Source organism: Monodelphis domestica, chromosome 4, assembly GCF_027887165.1.
Source record: "Monodelphis domestica isolate mMonDom1 chromosome 4, mMonDom1.pri, whole genome shotgun sequence".
NCBI classification, from domain to species: domain Eukaryota; kingdom Metazoa; phylum Chordata; class Mammalia; order Didelphimorphia; family Didelphidae; genus Monodelphis; species Monodelphis domestica.
This window is the reverse complement of record NC_077230.1, coordinates 287,579,847-287,606,407: the sequence shown is the minus strand read 5'-3', so window position 1 is coordinate 287,606,407 and position 26,561 is coordinate 287,579,847. Positions and strand designations below refer to the sequence as shown.

The following is a 26,561-nucleotide window of genomic DNA, read 5'->3' as shown; positions in this document are numbered from 1 at the left end:
ATGTACTGTTTTCCTCATCTGCAAAATTAAGGAATTGGTCTGGATAACCCTTGAAGACCCTTCTAGCTCTAAACCCTATGATACTATGGAACAGAAGATTGAAAAACAAGTTCTCCCTCACCTACTCATCTCAATACAGTCTCCCCTTCTCTACCCTTCGTGGTAGGGAAAACTTCCCTCCTCTTGCCTCCCTTATTTCTTCTCACCTTTAATTTACCTCTTCTAGGAAGCCTTCATGGATCAGCATGTATTTTTCTAATGCATTTCTGGTCCCACAGTTCTTTCTCTGGATGTGGATAGTGTTCTTTCTCCTAAGTTCCTCTGGATTATCCTGGGTTATTGCATTGCTACTAGTAGAAAAATCCATTATATTTGATTGTGCCAAAATGTTTCAGTCTCTGTGTACAGTGTTCTCCTGGTTCTGCTCCTTTCACTTTGCATCAATTCCTGGAGGTTGTTCCAGTTCCCATGGAATTCCTCCAGTTCATTATTCCTTTGGGCACAATAATATTCCATCACAAAACAGATACCACAATTTATTCAGTCATTCACCAATAGAAGGACATCCCCTCATTTTCCAATTTTTTGCCACCACAAAGAGTGCAGCTATGAATATTCTTGTACAAGTCTTTTTACTTATTGTCTCTTTAGGGTATAAACCCAGCAGTGGTATGAATGGATCAAAGGGCAGGCAGTCATTTAAAGCCCTTTGGGCATAGTTCCAAATTGCCCTCCAGAATGGTTAGACCAATTCACAATGCCACATTCCCTCCATATTTATAGCTTTCCTTTACTGTCATATTGGCCAGTCTGTTAGGTGTAAGGTGGTACCTCAGAGTTGTTTTAATTTGTATTTCTCTAATAAGGGGGGATTTAGCACACTTCTTCACAGGCTTGAAATCACAAATCTTCTACAATCACCAATGTACCTCAAAAAAAAAAAAAGGTGCTTTTATTTATTCATTCATTCACTCATTTTGGACTCAAGTATTTGCACAGACTAGTCAGAGATAAAAAAGGGGATAGAGAGAGATAAGAGTTCTTTTGACTTTTTTATTTTTCAAGTTGAAAAAAGCTTTTGAGAATGATATATTCATGTTAGCTTTAGGGGTGTGCTGTTAAAGCAACTGTATTACTTTTATCACATTCTCCTTTGATTGTCTACTTACCATATTCTGCCTAGTGGATTGTAAGTTCCTCCAGGGCAAGAACTGTGTTGTTTTTCACCTTTGTGACTCTAGCACTCATCACAGTAATATGACTTAATAAATGTTGGCTAATTCATCTGAATGTAACTAAATATGCTTAACATCTCTCTTAAAGCTGTAAGGCTTTTTTGCTCTTTTTTATTAACTTTTTTGTTTTTCTCCAATTACAAATAAAAATCATTTTAAACATACAATTTTTTTTTTAATTTTGAGTTCCAAATTCTCTCCCTCCTTCAGTCCTTTCTCTCTCACTGCCTCCTATCCCTCTTCCCTCCCAGAGATGGTAAGTAATCTGATGTAGATTCTACATGTATAATCGTGTAAAATGTTTTTCCATATTACTCATTTTGTACAAGAAATTTCAAACAGAAAAAAAGAAAATGAAATATAGTATGTTTCATCATAAACTGTAAGCTTTTTGGGAACAGGGAATAAGCAAATTCTTGAGTTTTTCCATGTAAATCTCACACACTTAATACACTGTTGTGTACCCTATGGATCTCAGTAAATGATGGGACTCAGACACTCCCACCTATATCACAGGCATATACATGTGTCACACACACACAACCTTAGACTCTTACCTACTCACAAACTTGTACTTCTAGTTATGCTGCTTTTACACATTCATTGTCACTTGTGTCTGACTCTTTATTACTCCATTAGGATTTTCTTGGCAAAGATACTGGAGCGGTTTACCATTTCCTCCTCTAGATCATTTTACAGATGAGGAAACCAAGGCAAAAAGGGTTTAGGGACTTGCCTAGGGTCACACAGCTAATGTCTGAGGCTGGATCTGAACTTGGATATTCCTGATTCCAGATCCAGCACTCTATCCTCAGTACCACGTAGCTGCCCCTCACCAGCTATATGGTTCTTCTCTTCATGCCTTTTCATGCCCCCAACCATCGTGTAAAGACACAAATACACACTCACCAATATGCCTGTGTAGGCTTGTACAATTGTTTTCATATAAGCACAGTTACATTCACTCTCATTACAGGATATACACAGGGATTTCTGATGATACACAGGGTCACACACACAGTTATATTGAACACACACACACATATACACGCACACACTCACACATACACACAGAGGATCTAGCTGGCTGGCTGCCCCATCTCATTCCTCTTTGCTGGTGCAAATGAATGAGATAGCTCCTGCTGAGCTCCCCAGGGCAGCTGTGGGATGTTCAGAAATCATGTTCCATGCAGGGTCAGTTATCCTTTAATATCCTACTGCCCCAGGTGGGTTGCAAAGATGATCTATGGGGGAATTGAGCACCAGCTGCAGATCTGACAACTGTAACCCAGATGGCAATGGGCACATGGCATTAATTGAGTCACATTGAGCTAGGAATCAGGGTTCAACCAAATTGATGCTGTGTTCTGTCATGAAGCAGGTCTGGACAAAGATTTCCAAGTGCCAGCTCTAGCCCTGGCTCTTTTGAGAGCCCTGACTGGGAGCTATGTCCCACGGTTGCAGCATGGTGTCTCTTAGGCTAAGGCAACAAATATTTTTAGGCATTAATGACCAGTTTTGAAACTATAGCCAGCATGAAAGCTTGTAGGTCAGGTGGGTTGGGCAATGAGACATTCCTTCAGTATAAATAATATGTTCGACTTTTTCACCCAAATCAGGCATGGAATGATAGAGCATGGAAAAAAGATATAGTGGTGGTGGGTTAGCCTAGGAAGAGGGAGACTAGGAGTCCTGGCCATCATCATCATCACAACAGTCCACAGTTATATGGGATAAGTACTAAGATTGCAATAGTAAAGGGAAACCTAGATAAGGAAACCCCCTCTCCCAAGTCAGGTCAGAACCTTCTCTCTCCACAACTTAGGGAATTAAGTCTTCAAGAATTATCTAGAGTCCTGAGGGGGTTAAGTAACTTAACCAGGGTCCCAAAGACAATAAGGGTCAGAGATAGAACTTAAACCTAGATCTTCATGGCTTTGAAACCGACTGTACCCACTATGGCATTAAGGCTTTCTTCACATATACATATGTAATATAAAGTTTACATATATTAAATATGTTATATTAATATAACATAGTATTATGTTTATTATATAATTATATTATATTTAATGGTACTTCTCAACTCACAAAGCAGGTTCATAGGTAGCTCAGTGGGTAGAACACTGGAACTAACATCGAAAAGACCTGAGTTTAAATCCAGATACTTACTCAGATACTTACTAGCTGTGTAATTCTAGGCAAGTTACTTAACCTCTATCTGTCTCATCTGTTTCCTTATCTGTAACCTGAAGATAAAAGCAGCTTCAAGCTCCTAGGGTTGTTGTGAGGACAAAAAGATATTTTAAATATATTTTTATTTATTTTATTTCCCAATTACATGTAAAAATATTAGCATTCATTTTAAAAATTTTGAATCCCCAAATTCTCTCTCTCCCTTCTATCTTTTAAGAAGGCAAACAATAAGATATCAATGATATATATGAAGTCATACAAAACATATTTCCATATTAGCCATGTTGCAAAAGAAAACACACATACACACATACGCACAAAGCAAGAAAAGTAAGGAAAGTAAAAACAAAGTACACTTTAATCTGCACTCAGAATTCATCATCCATTGTGATGGAATACTATTGTGCTATAAGAAATTACAAGCAGGATGGTTTCAGAAAAACTTGGGAAGACTTATATGAAGTGATACAAAGTGAAATGAGCAGAGTCAGGAGAACACTGTACAGCAATATTAGAAGGATGAAGGTGAAAGACTTAGTTACTCTGATCAAGACAGTGAACCAAGACAGTCCCAGAAACTCGTGATGAAAAATGCTATTCTCTTCCAGAGAAAGAACTGATGGAGTTTGATTTCAGACCGAAACATACTATATTTCACTTTTTTTCTCCTTTTATTTTTTGGGGTGAGATCTCTTCCACAAAATGACTAAAATGGAATAATATTTCATGATTGCACACATAAAATCCATGCCAGATTAATGACCATCTCATGAAAGATATAAATGAGGAAGTATGGAAGGATTAGAATTCAAAATTAAAAAAAAAGAATGTTAAGTTCTGGTGGTTTCAGTCCTAACGTAAGACCAGTCAAATATATCTTTAACTTTCATACTTGCTCAGGGCTAACCTCATTCACTTCAGATATGATTACTCCTTATTCTATCAATCTCTAGCCAACTATCAATGCAAGTCAACAAAATTCAGAGAATGTTCCTCCTCCTCATATTAAATGGTAGATTGGATGAATTTAGCATATTCTTTTTTATTTTAATTTTTTTAATTCAAAGATACTTAATTTTCCCAATTATATGTAATAATAATTTCCAACAAATGTTTCCCAGAATTATAAGATTGAAATCATCTTCCTCCCTCCCTTCCCTCCCCTCACTCAAAGATGGTAAAAAAAATTTTGATCTAAGCCATACATGTATTATCATGCAAAACACACTACCCTATTGGTCAGTCTTGTAAGAACACACTCATACAAAACCAACTCCCCAACACAAAACTGTAAATAAACGGATGTGAAAGAGATTATGCTTTGATCTGCATCTGACTCCAACAGTTCTTCATGTGGACATGGATAGCATTCCCCATCATAAGTCCTTCAAAATTGTCCCAGATCATTGCATTGAATTTAGCATATTCTTGCTAGTCTTTGCAGATCATGTTACATGATTTCAGGCTTTGTAGTCCTCAGATTTTGCACAATTCCAAAATTAATTTGACTTTTTATCAGTTTATTCCATTTTTCTAAACCAGGAAGATACCAGTCCCATTGTGTTTCAATCACGTAGATAATACAAATTTTGTCATGGTTCTTCCCCCAAAAGAATATACGGATCCTCTCCTGAGATGACTCTTAACATGGTCCTGTGCTTTCACTATGTAATAGAAGACCCAGGCCCAGTACCGGGCACTGGGAAGTTCAGAAGCCTACAAGCATGTCCAGACTTCTCAAATGGCTCTTTTCCCCAAAACCAGTCTTGATCATTGGTCTTGAGATATTCTCTTATTAATTATTAGCGGTTTAACTCTCAGATATTCTCTCATTAATTATTAGCAGTTTAACTCTATTTAGTATTCTCTTATCTTCTGGGAAAAGCCTACTAATCAGTTTCTAAGTGTTTACAGAAATTCCCATTCTTTTGGTCATTTCAGAATTTTATTTGTTCAAGCAATTTACATAAAACACAAGTCTTTGTATCCTCATATTCTACTGATCACTTCACATCATCCTAAAATATCTGAAGCATCTCATAGAATGCTCCTGTTGTCCTTATTTTTTAAGTCATGGGCATCTCCCTTAATTAGCAATCCACTGTGTGGTTCCAAGTACATGGCTATGCACCAGTGGTCTAGGGATATAACATTAATATGCTCATATCAACTTCTACACTAAAAATGGATTCATTAATATAACAGATATCAGTACTTAAGCATTCAACCATGCAAAAATTATCTTAAAGCACCTAGTCTGTCTTATAAAAGAAACATAGTAAAATTAGCTCTCTAGTTGAGCCTACACAACCTGAACACAAAAGAAAAAAATATTCTTTCCAAATTGATTCTTTTGGTATTGGGACATTCACAATGGAAATCCCAAATGACATCCTATGGTTTAGCACCCATGAAATTTCAAAACAATTGCATCCAATCAAATCAAAGTCTTATAATGATATGACATAATTTTGTTATTCAATCATTTCAGTTGTGGCTGACTCTTCATTATCCCATTTGGTATTTTTTTGGCAATGATACTAGAGAAGTTTGCCATTTCTTTCTCTAACTCGTTTTACAGATGACTGAGCAAACAGGGTTAAGTGACTAGTCCAGGGTCATGCAACTAGTAAGTGCCTTTTTTTGAATTCAGGAAAAGGAGTCTTCCTGACTCCAAGCCTAGCAGTCTAGCCACTACACCAAAAATCAAAAGATCAGGGGTGCACTTTCCCTTAAATACACACAAACATCAATGGAAAGACTGGACCCATATAGAGAACATACATGGAGTAACACAAATAATTAGTGTGACCAACACAGACATAGAGAAAAGCACATATACATGGAATCTAGGTATCCAGGGCTCATGTTTGCTAGAATTCCAATGCTATAGAGCTGTTGGTATACTCTAATGACAACATTGCATTGCTCCTGCCAAACCTGGCTACTACTGGTTTCATAGTCTCTGCCTGATGTTGCTCACATGGGTATTGTAGAACTGAATGCTATGTGGCTAGATACATAATTTCTGCCAGATGATGCTCATTTGGATGCTGCTCATAGCCTCCAGCTTCTGATTCACATTCTTTCTTCCTCAAGAGAAGAGTGGATCTTGCCATGCTCTTTTAGTTTAGCACCTATACTTTTTTCCTTGGGACTGCTATTTTATGGAAGGCAGAAACCATTTCCTAGGACCAGAAAAAATTCTGCCCTTAGTTCTTGTGTCTTTTTCCATAAAAATCTTGTCTGCAAAGCATCTCATTTCCCCAGGAGATTTTCACCTCCAAGTTCTTTAGATTAAAATGTTAGAACCAAAGGATGTGGGTTCAAAGCACACTTGTGCCATTTTTCTACTCTGTGACCCTTGGCTAGCTATTCAAATGCTCTGAGTCTCCATTTCCTCATCTACAAATTGAAGAAGTTGACTCGCAGATTTTTAAGACCTCATTTAGATTGGAGGCAGTTACACTGACCAATGGTTAGTGTGCTGGACCTGGAATAAGGAAACTCAATTTCAAATCTTACCTCAGATACTTACTAGCTGTGTGACCCTGAGCAATTCACCCAACCTCTATTTGCCTTAATCCACTGGAAAAAGAAATGGCAAACCACTCCAGTATCTTAGCCAAGAAAACTCCATGAATAGTAATGTTGCCAAGGTTACAGAGTTGGACACAGCTAAGAGCCTGAACAACAACAAAAAATTAGCTTTAAAACTATGATTCTATTCATAACTAACCCTCTCCCCTAGGTAACACAAATCCTTGATATTTATGTGATAACACAACTGCTAAGAACATCAGTTTCCTCATCAGGTCAACTCAGGAGATATTTTGAATCAGGAAGCCTTTGGTAACACCTCAAATCAAACTGGGGGTACATTCAATATTCAGGGATATCCTCCTCTAGGAAACATCAGCTTCCTGCCATAAGACTAAGTCTAGGCCTTTATGTCAAATCTCCTTCTCCTGACCAAAAAAATGTAGCCCATACATTCTGCACTGCCTTAGGGCAAATACAGGCACAAGATGCTCACTCCATCCATCTCTCCATCTGCAATATTTACTGAGCCACTTCTGAGTGGCAAAGCCTCCAGAATATGGAATGTTTCCTTCAGTGCTTCCCTGAATACTAGACCCTCCCTGAGTACTAAGTCTAATTTCCCCCCCCAGAGAAAATCAGGATGGTGAAACAATTAAAGAATTATCTCATATAAGAATTGATTGAAGTAGCTGGGAATGTTTTCCCCTAAAAAATAAAAGGCTTTGGGAGGATAAAGGGAGGTAGAAACATGATAGCTGTGTTCAAATATTTGAAAGGCCACACAACCTGAGAGGTATTACAGTTGTTTTTGTCTTGGCCATAGAGGATAAAACTAAAAGTAATAGGTTGAAGCATTGAAGCAGTAGAGTAGGTAGATTTTATTTTGTGTATGTATGTGTATTTTTAAATCTTCCTAACAATGTCCAAAAAAAGTAAAACAGGTTACCTAGAAATAGTTCCTCCCCCTCCTCCTCCCTTGGAGGTCTTCAAGAAGAAACTGAATGATCACTAATTGTGGATATTGAAGAGGGGAGTGAACTTAATAGGCTTTAGCTCTTAGATTCTGTAAGTACTGAAGAATGCTCCTTGAGTATTAAAGATCCCTCTCCCTACCCCCTCGTCTCTCTGTCTCTCTCTGTCGCTCTGTCTCTGTGCCTCTCTTTGTCTCTGTCTCTCTCACAGGCACAGTCTTATATTGAAAAAGAACATGGCCCTCAGAATTTGTAGAATATTCCAAAGACAACTCAAAAGCAACATATTCTAAAAGGAGCTCTTTATTTTCCTCTCTAAACCTCAGTTTCATGTGTAAAATGGAAATAATAATATATGTACTGCATACTTCAAAGGACTATTTCAAGGAAAGTTCTATATAATTGTCAGTTATATCTCTGAGCATAGTAAGAGAAGTCCAAATGCTTTGTGGAAGGAGGGGAGACATAGGAATTAATCCTTAAATAGGTGAGCACTTTGCTACCCAGCATGTTATTGGTGCTTTTAGATGAAACCAATGGCCAGCAATTTAATTAAATTAAACAAGTCTACTTGTTTAGTGTCTACTGTATGTGAAACACTATGCTGAGGATCCAAATATAAAAATAAAACAGTCCCTGTTCTCAAGAAGTTTATATTGTAGTAGAGGAGATGCACTATAAACATAAGGCCTCTCACTTGATTGAAGTAGGGGAAAGATGGCGGTAAGAAACAGGGAAGTGTCAAGGATGACTCCAAATTTATGTGATTAAAAGACTGGTGGCATCTTTAAAAGAAATGGAAGTCTGGCACGGGGATAAGTTCTGACATGGAAAGATATCAGTTCTTCTTGAACATTTCAACAGGACATCTAGGAAGAGAGTTGGCCTTGGGTCCCCATGGCATGGAAATTATGTCACACAAGGTGTCAGCCTAATAACTTCAACTGAAGATGATGAGAGATAGGGCACAGCCAGATGTTATCTCCATGTAGCCCCTGCACTGAGCTCTATGTCTGACCTTATATCTGAAGTCACTAGACCTTTGACTGAAGCCTTAGGGGCTTTAGATCAATCATCAGATAACTGAAAGGATTTTGTTGAAAGAAATTAGGAAGTTAGAGAAAGGGATGGTTTAGAGGGAAAAATAAAGAGCTCTGCTTAGGATACGTTGCTTTTGAGTTGTCTATGGAACAGTCAGTTGGAAATGTCCAATAGGCAGGTTTGGGTATGGTATTATGCTAGATGCTTGGGGATAGAAAGATAAAAAATGAATCAGTCCCTGTCCTCAAGAAATGTACATTTTATTTGAGAATGTGCGCAATAAACATAAGGCTTATTACTTGATTGAAGAAGGGGGAAAGATGGCAGTAAAAAATAGTGAAGCCTCAAGGATGACTCCAAAGTTGCCAACTAGAGCACAGAGCCTGGAGTTAGGAAGACCTAAGTTCAAATCCATCCTCAGACACTTCCTAGCTGTATGACCCTAGCCAAGTCACGCAAAGCGTTTGCCTCAATTTCCATATTTGTAACAAAGGGATAATAATAGCACCTTCCTCCCAGAGTTTTTATGAGGATTGAATGACATAATATATGCCATGTATTATTACATAATTAAATAACAAATGTAGAGAAGCTAGCATGGTGCCTGGCACATAGTAAATGCTATATAAATGTTAGAAAATTATTATTATTATGACTAAAGCTCAGGAAAAATATGAAGACTATCAACCTAAAACTGAGAGTTATTGGCATAGAAATAATGATTGAATCCATACAAGCTGATGAGGTGACCAAGAGTGAAGATAAGGAAAGAGAAAAAAAAGAGGGACCAGGATAAAGTGTATTGGAGTGTATATTTTTGTCATAGTGAATTTATTTTTGTTGTGGTGACTATATGTTGAACATATATTTGTGGTGAATAGATATAATCTAACAAAGGAGAACCAAGAAAAATCAATGATGGGAAAACCGAGGAAGGAGAGAGTATATGGGAGGAATAACAAGATTCAAAATAATTTCATATTTATTTTGTAAACTAGTCACTTTTTTCAGTCATGTCCAACTCTTCATGACACCATTTGGGGTTTTCTTGGCAAAGATGCTAAAGTAATTTACCATTTTCTTCTCCAGCTCACTTTAATCATGAGGAAACTGAGGCAAACAGGGCTAAGTGACTTGACCAGGGTCACATGACTAGTAAGTTTTCTTGACTCCAGGCCACCTAGTCACCCTATTTTACATATAACTTGTATTAAATTCTCTATAAACAAGTTGTATACTGTAGTAAAATATATGCATATTGATAGCAGGGTCCACCTTTCTGTTTCGGTACTTCTCACAGCACCTATGTGCCAAGTATAATTTGGGAGGAGGGAGGGAGGAGAATACACAAATGTAAAAATAAATTACCTTTCCTTGGAGCACTTATAATCTAACTGGGGAAACAAGAGATAGACATATGAAAAGATCACTAATACAAGGGAGTTTGATCCAAGCTAGATATATGGACAATAATGTATTAGGAGTTAAGAAGGAAACATCACTGTAGCTGAAAGAGAGGCCCCCAGCCCACTTCCACCTGAATTATCTGGATAATTGACCTTGTTGACAGACTCACTTGCTGCTGTTAACCTTTGGGGGGTTTCTTGGCTGCACTGACCCAAACAGGACCCAGTCTTCCCCAAATGTCTCATAATAATGAGCAATGATTGTTGCCATCACCTCAAAGAGCAATGCCTAGCCAGCCCACTGATTTATCTGGCTGCTGAATTATTCAGCCTGACCCTGTGATGCCTTATGAATTCTGCCTTTGACACAGGTAAGGAAAGATGCCAAGAAAGATCAGCAAGGGAAAAGGAGCCAAGAGGCTCCATCATCCCTAGAAATGGAGGGAAATGGGAGCATCAAAAATTATGGTGGGGAGAGAAATGGCAAATAGGAGAAGGGATTGATTGGCCATACCCACTGAAGGAGAATTAGCAAAAGATCCAAAAGCTTTCAGTGACCATTTCTTGCTGGAAGGAGTTCCCCTAGAGATTTATTTTTGCCCCTGTGCCATTATGGCTGACAACATGATTTTTTAAAAAGTTGGTCCCTCTATCTCTTTTTCTCCCAGATATTGTGTATTGCTTTTATCAGTCCACAAGTGAGATGGTCAGATGTCCTAGCCCTTTTGTTTTTCTTCCTTCCCTTTTCCCAGTCTCTGGGATGCTAGCCAAGCTCTCTTCATCTTCACAGCAGACAGGGATACTATGATCAGAACAGACAAGGCAGTGGGGTCCACCACATGTGAAGCCTGAGGAATCCCCTGAGTCAAACTAGTCAAACACTAGCCATCTTCAGTAACAGCCCTGTAGCCTCAGAGATGGAGTTTCATTCAGTACCAATGCACAGCATGAGTGCATACCAATTCCTGAACCCAGTGATCTGAGCCTGGCAAAAACCCAGATTGTGCCTGGGAAGAGAAGTGAGACAGACATGACCCAGATACAAAGAAAGAGGTATGGGGCCTCTGTGGGTTTAGGAGTCAGCTCTCTCCAGGAAAAGATCTCTCAGGAGAAGCTCATCTTGGGCAAATTACTTAAGACTAGATGTGCAGGTTCTTATCAGGCATACGGCAGGAAGGATCCAAGTTAGACCTTGCCCCTGCTGTCTAGAAGATTATGCCTGGCAGACATGGACTGAAGGAAGCAACTCTATTCCTTCTGTCTAGACTTCCCCCACAGGGGGACATAGTGAGCAAGATGAATGGAATCAACAGAGAGGCCCCTCTCCTGGAGTAAATCATGTCTCACCCTGGGCAAGCAGCTGTTATGAGTCCCAGGTAAAAGCAAGATAAAAGAAAAGTTTGTCATCATTGCCACTCTAGTCCCCTTTTGGGCTTTTCTCTTCTCTTCCAGCCCCTCCCTCCTTCCTCTCCTCTTTCTCCTCCTATACCCTCAGATCCTTCTATGGACCACTATGGACATCCATAGTGAGATCCACCCTTCCTAGAAGGACCTTTCCCTCCTGTCTGTCAATCAAAACCTACCCATCTCTAGTCTTTTTTTTTTTTGTATCAGTCCATGCTTAACTGACAATATATTTGCTCTTAGTGAGGATCTTAACCAAATGATGACTACTGAAAGGAATTCCAAGTACCAAATTAGTAAGAAGAGTAGGAGAAAGGGGGTGATTCTGGCTAGAGGGGCTTCCCATGTGGTCACTTTAAAGGGGCTGCCATTTTGGTGAAATGAGGCTTATACATTATTATATAACAGGTTGTTGCAGACACTTTGTAGATCCCTCCAACCCCACCAAATGACCAAAAACCTAGAGATAATATTGGCAAAAGACATTTATTTGTTACTTTAAAGTCTGTAAAACTCTTTATATAGGTTGCTTTATTTGATCTTCACATTTACTACCTCTGTCCTTAAATAAGTCTCTTCAACTGTCTGGACCTCAGTTTCCCCATCTACAAGAAGGAATTCAGAATTCAATTAAGTAGCCCTCAGGTCCTTTCCATCTCTATATCCATACTCTTATAATGTTAAAGAAGTACCAAAGATAATATTATGCCCATTTTACAGAAACAAGCACAGTATTTTGATGTTCTAATTCACATAACTCTTCTCCAGTCAATCGACTTTCTTAGGAGCAGAATAAATGCTTTGTTTAGTTATTTTTCAGTCATGTTTGATTCATTGTGACCCCATTTAGGATCCCCCATCTCTAGGCTTGGCTCTCAATCTACTAAGCCACCCACTGCTCCCTCTTCCTGACTTTAGAAAAAGTACTCTATGCTCTGTGCCACCTTGCTGACCAAATGAATGCTATCAACACCTTTTCCCATTCAGTTAAATTTAAAAAAACATGTATTAAGTTAATTACTACTAAGGTAACCCGGGGCAAATCTTAACATTTTTGTGCCCCAGTTTTTTATCTATAAAACAAGGAGGTGGGACCTGAAGGCCTTTATAATCCCTCCTAGTTTGAAATCTAGGATCTTATAATAATGGTTGCACCCAACTCAGAGTTGTTTTGAGGATCAAATTAGATAATATAAAGGGTTTTTCAAACCTTAAAGTACTATATAAATATAAGCCATTTTTACTACTATTAAGCAATTATGTGCAAAGGTCTGCCCTTGGCATTAGTGCCCTAAAGGACAATATGGTCTGTAGGAAAAGGAGGAAAAAAGATCCTCATTGTTTATAACTGAAATGTAACTAAATTAATGACTGAAATCCAAATTAGAATATAAGTATTAAGTTCTACATAAATTCAGATGAAGGGGTGACATCTGCCTCCTGAAAGAAGGGGGAAGTATGGTATAGTGGGGGGAAGCACTGTCCTTGAACAGCTAAATAGAGCAATGGAGAGAGTACTGGACCTGGCACCAAGAAGGCTCTTCATTGTAAGTTCAAGTATGGTCTCAGACACTTATTAGGTGTGTGGTCCTATGCAATTTACTTAGTCCTGTTTGCCTCAGTTCCCCCATGTGTAAAGTGAGCTGGAGGAGGAAATGGCAGACCACTCTAGTACCTTTGCCAAGAAAATTCCTAAAAGGGTCATGAAGAGTAGGAAATGACTAAAAATGACTGAACAACAACAACAAATGGAAGAATCCAGATGCCAATTCCAGCTCCCCTAGCCATGTGGATGTTGGTCTTTTCATTTTTATAAACCTCAGTTTTCCCATCTATAAAATAGAGATAATATCTGTACTGCACTACTAATAATACCTGTACCTTTCAAAGTTGTTATAAGAATCAAATAACAAATATATATATATGTATATACATATATATCAGTTATGATTATGGAGGCAAAGTCTGAAATGGGCTGTGAAGGACAAGAAATACTTCAGCAAATAGATATAGAGGAGTACATTACTGACATGGGAGACAAAATGAGCAAAGGTATAAAAGTAGGCAAAGGCAGATGAAGTTTGGAGAACCAGTGGCTAGCCTACCTTGGCTGAGAAGAGAGCCTTATTACATTGCTGCTAAGGTGGATTGGAGACAGATTTTAAAGGCTTGAATGCCAAGCTAAGAAATTTGGTCAGATCTGACTGACAGGGGTCCGATACAAGGCAAATGAGACCGAGAGATTGAGTAAGGCAGCAAGGCTTTATTGTAGGAAATGAAGGGGCAGGGAGGAGGAAGTCCACAACCTACAGATGGCTAGGGGGTCTCCACCTGGGCAGAAAAGGGAGCTGTCTTCTATTGGGTGGTGGTCTGGGATGAGGTAACTTGTGTTGTCTCTAATTGGTCAAAGTGGAGTACTTGTGTCCAGTTGACTGGATGGTCCTAAGTGGGTTGGGAACCTCCATCTCTGGGGCTAGGAAGTTCTCAGCCATAGTGGTCAGTAATGGGAGAGGTCATTCATCTAGGCCTGACAGCAAAGTCCTGAGGTTCTTCCAGATTTTGCTGGGACTGGCAGGTACTGTGGGAAAGGGGGAAAGGGAAGGCTGTGGTCTCAGAAGGGATTGAGCAAGGGAAAGGGGGGTTTTGGTCCCAGGATCTATCATTTCTGTCTTTTAATTTATTTAAAAAGAAAAAAATGATGGTGTGAAATGGCAGTGGGGAAGAAGGAAGAGGGGCTGTGATTCCAAGGGGGAAAATGGTCCATGGTCTTACTCATCAAAACTGCTTCCTGGTGAGGAAGGGTCGATGTGTCACTGGATCTCTTATGGTCCCATCTGCGTCCCTCTGTCTGGATTAGTGTTGATCATTTATGGAAAGATCTCAATAGGAAAACATTATGAGGGGAGAGCAGGGGTATTAGAGCAGAGATACGAAGAAGAGTGGCAGGGAGAATAGGGAAGGAGAAGAGATCTGAAGGAAGGGAAAGAGCAAACACAGAGTAGGGTATAGATATGGCCATGCACATTCAATTTTCAAGGATTTCAATTGCCCACTGATACAGGCTGAAGAGAGAAAGAAAGAAATCCTGTAATAATGAGAGTAGATGGGGATTTTGAACAGGGAAGTTTTGATTGAAACATTTTTTTGAACAAGGCCATTGAGGGAATTTATATGGCTCAACTATATACATTTGTAAAAGGGGGGTTGTTTTTTCTTGCTCCCAGTGGTGAGGGAAGAGAGAAAGAGAAGGAAAAAAGGAAAATTATTTGTTTGCTTTTTAAATAATGGTGGCCCTAGGCAAGTCACTTTATCCCCATTGCCTAACTCTTACTGCTTTTCTGCCTTGGAACAAGTTTTAAGACAAACGAAAAGGGATTTTATTTTTCTAAATAATAATAATGAAGCCAAATAATTATCTAGCTTTTTTGACTGGCATCATACTGCTAGTTCATGCTGATCTTGTAGCCCACTAGTACCCCCAGATCTTTTACAAAGCAACTACTCTCTATCCATGCTTCTTGTATCTTATACTTGTGAAGCTGATCTTTTTTTTATCATGACCAATATCATAACCTGACTCTGTCATTGTGTTAACTCTTCTTCATAGCTTTGTGTCCTCTTCAATTTGATGAGCATACCATCCATTCAAGTCACTGATAAACATGTCAAATAGCACAGGGCCAACCAAGCACAAAAGTGAATGAATAGTGTGGAAGCAGTAGGAGTCAAGTGGGGCATGAAATTTTGAGAGATATTTTGGAGATAGAGCCAACAGGATTTGGCAACTTATTGGAGATGGGGTTCAGGAAGAGTAAGAAATCAAAAGGTGAGTCTGAGATTGAGTTTTCAGTGATTAAACATTGAATCCTACTCACCAAATATAATACCCACCCTGAATGAGCAACTAAGAGGCTCCTGCTAAGTTTGATTAAGGGAACCCAGCTTTTAGACTCTGTGCCCCAGTCTATGGTAAGTGTTTTCTATAATGGCTGAAGAAAGGTAGCTTTTCCCAAGACTGAATTGAAGTGTTCAGTAACAAAACATATGTTTTCCCAAACAACATTATGGAACAGCTAACTCATCTTCAAACTCAACTGTGGAAGGCAAAGGGGAAGGACACCACTTGTTCTGAATTCCCTCCCAAGCAGTATGCAGAAGAGTTCAACAGGGTCTCAAGACAATCTGGGTGGCATCTGACATTTCCAAGAGCTGTCAAAAGCAGGAGAGCACACAGGCTTTATTAATCCCAGCAAAGGGCAGCAAGATAACATGGCAGCTTTGTCTCTCTCTGGCTTTCTTTGCATTTCCTGACACTCTTTAGGCTTCATTATCATTAATGCCCACAAATTTTACAACCAACAGAATAACAGGCTAGTTTACAAGTGACTTGAATAAAGGTGACCTTGGTGGATTATTCCTCTGCATCCCTCTCTGCATGTTTTCCTTGGACAGAGTACTAGACTAAGATCCAGGAAAACCAAGGTTCAAAATACGCCTTTCAATATATACTAGCTGTGTGACCCAGGGCAACTCATTTAACCTCTCCTAGCCTCAATTTCCTCACCTGAAAAATAGAGATTGCAATAGCACAGGTTTGTTGTGAGAATCAAATAACATTTAAATGTTTTTGCAGAGCTTGAAGTGCTGTATAAATGCTAGTTATGATGCTGCTGTTGGTAATGATGATGATGATGATGATACCAATGATGACAATGGAGATTACTTCCCTATGGCCTCCCTTCAGCTTTGGAGAGTGACCAATTTAACTGGGTCCTGCCGCTCTGCTCAGGCTTAGAATTGCCCTCTTTATAGAAAAATGATGCTTGAGTTGCAATAAACAAGTCAACTTACCGCTTGCCGCTCTTGCTCTAGGAATTTTCACTGTGTCTATGGATCTAAGACCCTTCCTCTCCTTCCCAATATCTCCTGTTTCCCTTCTTCTCCCTCCTCATTTCTGCCTACTGTTTTTCTTTATTTCTGCCATAGATCCCAGACTAGCCTGATGCCCGCTGGATGCCCCCAGCATTTTCTGGCCCATTGTTCCCCTGCGGCTGCAACGGAGACCATCTAGGGTGGAAAAATTGGACAAAGTGATCCATAAACCAGCTGTGTCCCAATTACTGTCAGTTTGGATGGAGTCACAGTCAGCTCAGCCACATGGCAAATTAAAGGGTCCAAAGACCACCTGGAGGCTGTGGCAGGATGCTTGAAAGGGATCAACTTGTCCTCTGAGAAACTCATCCAAACTACAAAGGGGACACCCCATGTGAGCCAAACAAGGGAAAATGGACATAGCAACTCTAGAACAAAAAGAAATTAGGCTGAGTCTATAAGCAAACATGTCAGGGGTTATAGGCACTTGCTACCCTGATTCATTTTGACATTGGGATGCAGATTCTGTTATTTGGATACCTCATCCCAGGGGTTAGAGCCATCAGGGGATTGATTTTTTTATCTCTTTGTTCAGCTGATGAATGTTAATTGAGATATAACTTGTCACCCTTTGAAACCTAAAATGCAATCATTACCACTAGTAATGCTAATGCTACTGCAATAGTTGGACCCAGTTTAAGAAGGGGAATGTTTCAAGTCTAGACATCACCTCCAGCCTGCCACAACAGAGACAGTCATTTCCACCAAGGTATGATGTCTGCAATTTATCCTGCCATCAGGGGCTAATATTACAACAACAACAACAACAACAACAACAACATCTTATATTTGCATAGCAGAGGTAGAGTAACATAGTAGGGATAGAAAATCAGACTCCAAGTTAGGGAGACTGAGGTTTGAGTCCTGTCTCTGACACATACTGTCAGTGTGACCCTGAACAAATCATTTAACTTCTCAGTGCTCCCAGGGAACATCCTAAGGCAAGAAATTGTAGAGAAGGTTCCAGTATGCTTTGTTGAGGGAATTCTTTCACTGGAGTTCCCTTTACCAATGGAACCACAAGCCCAGTTTCCCAAAATAATGTTTGTACAGGATTTTCCAGTTTTCCAAGTGCTTTTGCATGCCTTATCTTATTTTACCTTTACAAAATCTCTTCAAGATAAAGAGAGAAGGCATCATTTTCTTCATTTTACAGATGAGATAACTGAGGTGACTTAAGTGATTCTCTCAAGGTCACAAAGAAATTGGTGTCACTGGTGAAGCTCAAACTCAGGTCTTCTAACTCAGAGACCATTATTTTATTTATATTATATCACATATCTCTCTTATGGCTTCCTGATTCAAACAGCCAGCGAGGCTTTACATAGGTGTGGTTAACTGTGCCAAAGATTGTGGTATCTTTTTTTGACTCATTCATTATTGCTATATATAAAAAGGACTATTTTTACTAAAATGACTAAACATAAACAGCAAAGAAAATTATGTGTAGCTACACATTTTAGAAAACAAATGAAAAAAATCAATCAACAACAAGCATTTTAAGTGTCTACTATAAGTGCTTATTGACAAAGGAGTCAGAATGTACAAAGACATCAAATTATAGTACAAAGTAATATCTAAAGACAAGGAAGGTTTGCCTGATTTAGCTCTCTTCTTATAATGTTAGTTCCTTGAGAATCAGCACTAGATCTGATTCATCTGTGTATCCCTAATGTCCAGTATAGTGTATTAATCCTAAGAAAGTGACCAATCAATATTTGTATAATGATATCCAAAGTCAAGGACTATAGAAAATCACAAAGGGGAAAGAGCACAGGCTTCAGATTCAAGGACTTGATCTTAAATTCTACATCCCTTAATATGGTGTGTTCCTTGGGCAAATCACTTGGTTTCCCTATACCTCAGTTTCTTTGTCTACCAAAAGAAAGGGTTGGATTTCATGGTTCCTAAGGTCCCTTCCAATTCTAGATATGTACTCCAATGAGTATACAAGGGACCATGAAAGCAGAATGAGACATAAAAGCAAAGAAATCAAGAAGATTGCACTTTGTACATGAAGCTCTGTCAGGACCACGGACAGCTATGAGTTCTGAATATTCCCTTAAAAAGAAAAGCAAAGGAGAGATGTGAATAATCTGGATGGAGTTGTGGACAGGTAATCAGATAAGCAGTCAGAAGCCCAAGAGACCACACAAGTTGAAGGTCAGAGAAAATCAAACCAATTAGGCAATTAGGTTGTTGTTCAGTCATTTTTCAGTCATGCCTGACTCTTAGTGACCCCATTTGGGGTGTTCTTGGCAAACATAATAGAGTGGTTTGCCATTTCCTTCTTCAACTCATTTTACAGCTGATGAAACTGAGGTAAACAGGCTTAAGTGACTTGGCCAGAGTCGAACAACTGTTATGTGTTTCAGGCAAGATTTGAATTAAAAAAGAGGAGTCTTCCTGAATCCAGGTTAGGTACTCTATCTACTTTGCCACCTAGCTGCCCTTAAGCTGGGGTTAGAGTATGTTTAAAGGTCAGACATTTGGTCAAAGTCATGAATCAAGAACCACTTGGGCAAAAAGTTAAGACCCTACAAGAACATGGAATAGCATACTCTAGCACAAAGTCAGTGTCACTCAAGTAGAAATAACTATGGATTTGGGGTCAGAGCACTTGATTTAAAATCCCGTTTATGGCAATTACTACCTGTGTGACCTTGGGCAAGTCACTTAATCCCTCTAGACTTCAGTTATAAAATGAGAGTATTGCCCTGATCATCTCTGAGGCCTTTTCCAGCTCTAAATCCTATGGACTTAAACTTTAAGTGAGAATGATTGGTCAAAAGTCTGAGCAAGCTCTGATGTTAGAAAACAAAAACAGGAAAGCCACAGAACTCAAGAGGCAAAGCAAGAAACAGACACACAATAACCAGAGTCTTTAATTCTGAAACAAGTTTCATAGATCTAGAAAGGATTTCAGTGGCTATATAGTACATTTATCTTATTTTATAGATGTCCTAATTGCTTGACATTTCCAAATCTAGATTTTTTTAATCTGCTTGATCATATTTCTCCCATTTTATTTTGCCTATAGAATCTTGTCCATTACCTGAAGTGCATTTTTGTTGTTCAGACATTTAGTCATATCCAATTCTTTGTGGCCCCATGGGCCATAGCTGCCATGGGGTTTTCTTGGCAAGGATATTATAGTGATTTGCCATTTCTTTCTCTAGTGGATCTTTTTGTCAGGCAGCCAAAGGTCATGAGACTTGCCCAAGGTCACTCAGCTAGAAAATGTTTGAGGCTGGATTTGAAATCAAGTCTTCCTGACTCCAAGCTTAGTGCTCTAAACACTCAGCCAAAGCTGCCTCTGTACCTAAAGTGCCTATGTAAAGTTTAATCACTAAAAATATCCCTTAATACCAGCCTATCTTCTAACAATAACAACAACCCTTTTTCTGCATCTTTGACATTCATCTCCTCTTCTATATTCAGTCATTATTCTGTTTCAAGTCCTCATTCATTACCTCTTACCTCAATGATTACAACTGCCTCTTAATTGTTCTCCCTGACCCAAATTTCTCCTCTCTCCCTATCTCTAGATCCATGAAACAACTGTCAAAAATGATCTCAATGCATAGGTAAGTCCATGTAACTCCCCAACTCAAAAATCTTCTGTGGTTTTCCATTGCCTTGAGGACAATATATGAATTCCTCATTCTAGCATCAAAGGCCTCTAGCAATCTGAATCCAACCCATATCCCTGGTCTTTTTTTCATATTACTCCACTGCATTCACTCTAAAAGCCAATCAAACTGACCTACTAATAGTTGTACCCAAGTTCAACATTCTTTTTCCCCACTGTTGGACATCAAAGTGGCTCTTCTCATGCCTGCAATACACTGTCTTTTAGCTCTCCCTCTTAAAAGTCTCATCTTCCTTCAAGGTTTAGTTCAATTGCTACATCCAGCACAAAGCCTTTCCTAATCCCCACTGTTGTTAGTGCTTCCCTTCTTCTCAAATTGCCACACATGTGATAATCACTACAATCCCCCAGTACAATGTAAACTTTTTGAGGACAGAGATTATTTTATTTCCATTTTTAATCCCTATTACTTACTGCAGAGAATTGGACATAGTAGGTAGACATGGTCAGTGGATATATATTGAATTGAATGATTATAAAGTTACTTTTTAAAATACCATTACCCTGTCCATAAAATATAACATTTGAAATAAAATACATATGAATATGTATATATCTATTTTATATACAAAATATATATAATTATATGATTTTAAATATAAACAGAATGAGTGAGTTGAACTAGGTTATTCCTAGAACTCCTTCCATTTCTAATAATCCCTTTTTTCTGTGGTTCTAGAAAAATACAAGATTTATAGTCAGAGATGTAAAAAAATTTTTACATATTATTCTTTTCCACCCCATCAGTGAATGTTAGGTAAGTGCATCCTTACCTGTGGGCTTATGTTAGGCATGATGCAACAGAGATTATACAGACCCCATTCTGATCCTTAAATTGCTCATAATCTAAGAAAAACAATGAAAAAAAGAAAGGCTATATGGGCAATAGCGGTAAGTGAAGTCTATGGGTGATATGATACAATACCTCTGGGAATTTCCAAGAACAATTTGAGGTAGTATGAGAACAATTAAAAGGAGAGGGGGAAAACAAAGCAAAAAGCTTCTGAAAGAGAACTATGTGAGTCTAGAGAAGAAAGCAGCAATAGTATACAAGAGGTAGAAGAATATTGAGGTTGAAGAATAGATCCCAGGAGAATATGAGAAGAGCAGGAAGGATAGAAAATCGGGATTCATTAAGAAAGAGAATTCAAATTCTTAGATTAAATAAAAGAAATTAAATCACAGGTCAAAAAATGTAATCACAAATTTCACTGTGATTTTTTAACAGAAGCCAGAAATATGGACCTAGTGTCCAAATAGGAAAGGGTTTTGCTCTTCCAGAAAGCAGAAGGGATCAAGGATTGGGATGGGAGGAGGAGAAGGAAGGGAGAGTAAGGGTGTAACTCAAATAGGCATAGAAGATTACATTCAGTCTAAAAGGGATATAGCAGGCTGAGCCTGGCATAGTCTGCTTAGTGTTGGGTTTTGGGGGTGGTTTTTGTTGTTGTTTTTGACCTGAGTCATCAGCAATGAGCCAAGCAGCCTGAAAACTGAAACTATATTGATAACATTTATTATGTGCATGTAGTTTTCCCCTAAAAAATAAGTACAACACCAATGCCTCATCATATTGAAAAGGTGGTTTAGTGTTCTCAAAGACTATATATATAACACTGCAGCAAAAGCTAGAATGATTTTAATTCTAGCCATTGGAGGGTTATATTCTGAGGACCTGATTTGCTGAATTCAGAACTCATTGCCAATAAGTTGGCCAACAGATCATTGGTATTTTGGCCACAATAATTCTATGGCTCAGCACTATCCTGACTCTTCTCCTGTACATCTAGCCATTTCTTTTTCCTACCTCCTCTAGCTGTTTTTTCTACTTCCCACCCTAAAATTAAGGTTCATTTCAAGGTTCTATCCCTGCTCCTCTTTTCGTCTCTTGACACTCTCCTCTACTAATGAATTTACCCACTCCCATGGTTTTATTATCACTCTTATGTGGATTACTTTTAAAATCAGTTTCTCCATCCCTTACCTCTCTTTTGAATTCCACTTCCACAGTACCAACTGCCTTCAAGACATTTCCATTTTGGTGACATCCCAAATTCAACTTGTCTAAAACCAAATTCATTATGTTTCTCCTAAAATTTCTCCTTGGCATTCCTATTCCTATTAGGCATCACCATTTTCCAATGCTTGAAATCATGAAGTAATCTACAACTCCTCCTTCTCCTTTTCCAACAAGTAATAATCTTGAATTCCTACTTTTTTCTTTACAATGTCTCTTGCTTTTGCTCCTTCCTTCACATTCCCTTTTCCATCACCCTCATTCAGTCCTTACACTTTAATGTTGGGGGTCACACAATCGTTGACATAGTATGATCAAGAGATAAGGAAGGCTCCAAAGGACTTGTCAAGAATACAGCTATCACTGACCTTCTGAAAGTGTCATGAATGTCCATCCACTGAAGTAGCTATGTTACATGATAGATAAAACAGTAGACTAGGAGTTAAGAAGACTTGAGTTCAAATTCAACCTCAGACATATTAACTGTGTGACCCTGGGAAAGTCACTTAATCACTTTCTGCCTTAGTTTCCTCATCTTTAAAATGGGGTTATAATAACACCTACCTCCCAAGATTGTTATAAAGATGAGATTAGATAATATCTGTAAAGTGCTTGCAAACTATAAAGCACAATAAAAATTAGCATTTATTATTACTATATTCTGCCCCTAATCCCTCAGGGCAGCTCACAGTATAACTCCAAGCACAATACTTTCCCAAGTTACACTTATGAAACAATGGAATACAGGATCCATAGGGAAAACTGTCCAGGTCATAAGATTCCCCAGAGCTTCAGTACTCTTCTGCAACAAAATCTTAGTTGGTTCCATTTCTTTCCCAAATACTTATCCCTACAGTGCTAGAATCCTAAATACAGAGCTTGAAAGGACTTTAGAGGTCATATCGTCCAACCTTCCAATTTTACAGAAGAGAGAACTCTGGCACAGAGGAATTAAATGATTTGCCCAAGGTCACCCAGATAATAAGTTAGAGAGCCGGGATCTAAACCCAGAACACTCTCTCCTATACCAAACATCATAGTAATGTGATTTGATGTGGTAGCCTCACAGTGCTTGGGAGGAAATGGTGAAGAGGCTTTTCATTACTGTATAAATGAATATTTGGATGATTAAATTAACACAGAATCTAAAATTTTAAAAATGTAGTTTAACAACACACAAAAGCTCAGGCTTCACTTACTACTAATGGGTGAGAGGTTGATGCCCTTGTTAGGACTATTTTCTTAATTCCCCTATCCTTCACCTATTGAATTCTTACCATCTCTTAAAAATCCAAGTCAAGTACTACTCACTCCTTTATCCTTTCTTGACCTCACTATTTGCAACACTACCTTTAGCCCTCACATAGTACTTGGTTTTATATCTCTTGAATGTATTTATTATGTTTTGTTTCATATATATATACATATACATATATATATATATATATCATTCCATCCCACTTGACTATAAGCTCCATGAAGGCAAGGATGATGTGATGTCTTATCAAAACTATTTTATTGCCTAGAACAGTGTTCTATACATAACTAATGCTTATTGAATGAATTAATGTTTATTTAGCTTTATATTAGCTAGTTTTATACATGTTATCTCCCACATACACTAAACTATAAGCTCTTTGCAGGCAAAGATCAGAATTGGAAGTGAACCCAGTAGCCATTTAGTTTTACTCATATCTGAAAAGGAATTTCATCTAAAACTTATCTAACAAATGGTTATCCACCCTTTAATCAAAGAGCTCCCATAAGGAGAAATTCACTACCTCTTGAGTTGGAATAAATGCCTATTATGTATTTTTTTCAAATTAGTGAATTTGGTCTCTAATTTTTTCACTTCTCTAATAGTGGGTCTTTGCCCCTTGGGCCCATAAGTTGATTACCAAGCAATAATGTAAATACATTCCTTATTTTTTTGCTGTCAAAAAGCTCAGAAATCTAACACACAAAGCCTCTCATCTCACCTTGATATCCCACCATGGGGTACACAAGTGAAGAGGTAATTGATAGAAATTAGCAGCCAACATAGAGAAAGCACAGAATGTATAGGTCTTACTATCCTATAAGTTTGGGGGAGGGGTGGGGAATTCCCAAGTTCAGCTACCACTCCCAGGATAAACTTTGTCCATATCACACAGTTAAATTTTCCTGCCCTGATTAATCTTTTCCTTAATTACACTTAGAAACTTGTCTACAGATTTTCAGAAAAGATGTTCCTATTACGCACAAAAACATGGGGAAATAACAGTAACATGTCCTTGAAGTATCATGATAACAGAGAAGCAATTGAGCATGTATACCCCAACTAAGATGGAGAATGACAGAGAATCAGAGAGCTTAAAATACCACTTATTCCAGGTTCCCAATTTCAAGCAGAAGTGCTTATTCTATTCTAGTTAGACAACTATCCATCGTCATATAAGACTATTGTCCAAGTGCAATAGCTCAAATGTCAAGTAATGTTTCTATTCAGGAAGTCTTTTCTGATAGCTAACCTAAATCTGCCCTGCTGCAATGTAAGACCGTTCTCTCTTCTGCCAGAATTTGAGTATCAGGAAAGGAGTAAATGAAGAAGAAAGAAATTGGTCCAAAATTGATATTCAACTTTGGAGGCATGAAAGTAGTAACTGACCTTTTAGCTGAAAGGCACAGCAATAATGTTTGCAATCTTAATCCTCCCATCCTAACATCTGAGCAAGGGAGGGTTTATAAGTCCCACTTTTAGGCAGGAAAACTGAGATATGGGAATGACCTAATGTCATGGAGCCCATGAAAGAATCCTCCTTTCTAGCCCATTTCTGATGTCACAGAGAACACACAGAACACACAACACACAGAGACACAGAATAAAGACACTTTAAGGAATAAAAGCTCATATGGCTATGGAATTTTTTCAAAACAGTCTTAAGAAATAGTTAATTCAAGTATTATTATTCCAAATTTACAGATGAGAAAACTGATGCTAAGAGACTGACTTGTCCAAGACCACATAGCCAATAAGTAGCAGAATCAAGATTCAAATCCAGGTCTTCTGATGCCAAGATTCAGGTATCTTTCCCTTCTTAGGGAATCAGAATTGGAGAAATCTCATAGGAAATCTAATTCAACATTTGGCTGACTAAGTTAACCTTAACAAAAATAACAATAAATCACATTTACTTAGCACCTTAACATTTACCACATGATCCACTAGAAAAGGGAGTAGCAAGCCAGACCAGCATCTTTGCCAACAAAACCCCATGGATAACTTTGGTCCATGGAGGTCACAAAGAGTCTGATATAACTTATCAACTGAAGAACAACAAAAATTTGCAAAGCACTTTCTTCACAACATTTTGAGTAAAGCAGTACTGGTATTATGATGACTATTTTAAGGACAGGGAAGTCAAGGCTCCAATTAACTAGCTTGCCCAGGGTCACACAGCAAACAAGGAATAGGGAATCATAGGTCAAATGAGTCTTCTGGACTCTGCATCCAGCCCTCTTTCCACCTCACTTTCTATCTCCCTGATCTCTTTGCTTCAGGGTAAGATGTCACCATGGAGACCCCTGATATCCCCTCATGCCAGGATGCCTCTTAGCCCATCATTAATCCTCCTGCAATGGACGACTGAGTCAGCCATCCCAGGGAGAAGTGATCAAATAAATATGAAAAACACTCCCAAGAGAAAGAAATATTCACCAGGCAAGCAGAAATGATCCATATGCACAGATGTCTTTTATTATTTCTGCTTCCTAATACCTCAGGGCCTCCCTCCCCCACCCTGCCATCCTTGAGAAGAATTGTTGCTTTGTTATAACATTGGCACAGAAGGGACTGCCATGACAGTGTTAAGAACATCTGTTTAATTAGGGCCCTTTGACTGATTTTGAGAGATAAACACAATCCCTACTTCCTCTTTTCTGCCTTCCCCCACCTTCTCCTCTGCCCACTTCCCTCCACCCAAACTGAATTCCATACTCAGGCATGGGAAGAAGTCCAGAGCAATCCCAAGGGCCCTACTGTCTGAGCTAGAAGAGCCTTCAGAGGTCATATAGTACAACCAAACTTAAGCAGAAATCCCTGGGGGAACATCACTGAAAATCAGCCATCCAACCTCTACCTGAAGACCTCCAGCAATAGGAAATGCTCCGCCTCCCAGAGCAGACCAC

The 26,561-nt window shown here is 38.7% G+C and overlaps 1 long non-coding RNA gene across 1 annotated transcript in view; it reads right to left on the bottom strand.

The window, feature by feature from the left end:
- Nucleotides 1-25,164, bottom strand: part of LOC103092861 (uncharacterized) — a 47,734-nt gene extending 22,570 nt beyond the window's left edge. The window contains exons 1-2 of the long non-coding RNA XR_468074.3: nucleotides 25,042-25,164; nucleotides 21,154-21,226 (exon numbers count right to left, since the gene is read on the bottom strand). This is a non-coding gene — a long non-coding RNA (uncharacterized LOC103092861). The remainder of the gene's footprint in view (nucleotides 1-21,153; nucleotides 21,227-25,041) is intronic.
- Between the last annotated feature and the right edge of the window lie 1,397 nt (nucleotides 25,165-26,561).